General features: G+C 23.8%; 1 long non-coding RNA gene across 1 annotated transcript; it reads left to right on the forward strand.

Annotated features, from left to right (window-relative positions):
• The first annotated feature begins 423 nt into the window (after positions 1 to 423).
• LOC113373855 lies at positions 424 to 1,391 on the forward strand. The gene is made up of 2 exons (XR_003366916.1): positions 424 to 474; positions 1,270 to 1,391. It is a non-coding gene; the product is annotated as an uncharacterized LOC113373855 (long non-coding RNA).
• The last annotated feature ends 308 nt before the right edge of the window (positions 1,392 to 1,699 follow it).

A 1,699-nucleotide genomic window follows, 5' to 3' on the forward strand; every position in this document is an offset into this window, starting at 1 on the left:
GTAAGATAAATGAAACAAAAATTAATATTTATTTTGTAATAAAATAATATGTGATGATGCAACGTAACTTAGGTGTATTTCTGTAATTTTTTTGGTTTCTTGTTGCAGATGAACCAATAGACAACAGAATACTTAGAGGTAAATCAAATTATTATTATTAAAATTATTATTTTAATCTATATAATATATATATTAGAGCTTCTTCGATATTTTCATTACATTGATTACATTTTAGTTAATATTAATTTTTATTTATTTATTTTAGAAGAGCACTTGTCAGGAATTGCTGCAGCAGTAAAACTTGCAAAAAGAAAAAATGGTAAATAATGATGCATTTATAAATTACTTTTGGAACATGTATTATTTTATTCATTAATTTTATTTATCATTTATTTTCAATCTAATTAATAATTGATTCTTTTAGCTGGAAAAATTTATCTAAATCACATTCGAGGAACAGTGAGATTACACCAGGTGTGTATAATTATTATCTTCATTACCTAATTTTATTTTTATCAACAATTTGTTTGTATTTTGGGAAATTCTTATTTTGCAATATTTATATTTATTTATTTATTTATTTATTAATTTTACAAGCCGTCGGTATAATATTTAATATTATAATAAGGCTTAAGTCAATATTTTATAGGTTTAATATAATTTAATTAATTATTAGCTATTTTATTACTTAATTTATTTACTATAAACTTATTTATATTTAGTTACTTATAATTATTTTTAAATATAACTAGTTTGTTTGTTGCAAGTATTTTTTAAAAATTTAATAAGTATTTTAATAAGCTTTAAAATACTTTTACAATATTAACAAATTTTAGGTTATTTTATGATATTTTAACAAATTTAAGTGTTTTATATTATTGTAATTATTATTATTATTATTATTAATAATAATAATATTATCATTATCATTTTTATTATTATTGTTAAATATTTTTACATTTTTTTTTCTTTTACAAATTTTTAGGTATTTTTATGAAGGAAATATTTTGTATCACAATTTTTAAGTGTTTTTGAAATATAAGTTTTTGGTTAACTAATTATTAAGTATTTTAACAATAACAGTCAAATAAAACATTAAGATTTTGTTTCATAATTTTAAAGTGTTTTAAATTATAAGTTTTTATTTAACTAATAATAATCATAATAACTAATAATCATTAGTTTGAAGTCACATATGTGTTAATCACTCCTTAGTTGCTCCAATATACTTCTACAGATTACTAACTCTATCAATTCTTTCTATTCCAGTCTTCTCCTGATTCATCAAACCAGTCACCGAACAACACAACTCCCAACAATGGTTTGGCATCAGGTTGCACTACCAGTCCATCAGCTGTTAACAATGGTGGTACCCCAAATAGAAATGATACTAAAAATGAACACAGTTCTGCAATTTTAACAGCAGCTCTGGTGCAGCAAGTGAGGCAGATGAGCCCGTCCAAAAACAGTGGCAGGAGTAAGGAAAGTAAGACTAAGAGGCTTGATGAGGAGAGTTGTCAGATCGAGTTCTTCTTGGTGAGTGGAAATTGAATCTTGATATAATTTAAATTTGTTGAAGTTCAAATTTTTTTATTATTTTTCTTTTCTTGCAGAGTGATAGGGAGAATCAGAAGACAATCCGTCGCAAAAACCGTCTATCCTGGCTCCATTACGTCAACAGGCGAAAATGTCGAGCTTA

The sequence above is a fragment of the Ctenocephalides felis genome, unplaced genomic scaffold, assembly GCF_003426905.1.
Source record: "Ctenocephalides felis isolate EL2017-DRISC unplaced genomic scaffold, ASM342690v1 CF-g0.4_SCAFFOLD_00845, whole genome shotgun sequence".
In the NCBI taxonomy this organism is placed as follows: Eukaryota; Metazoa; Arthropoda; class Insecta; order Siphonaptera; family Pulicidae; genus Ctenocephalides; species Ctenocephalides felis.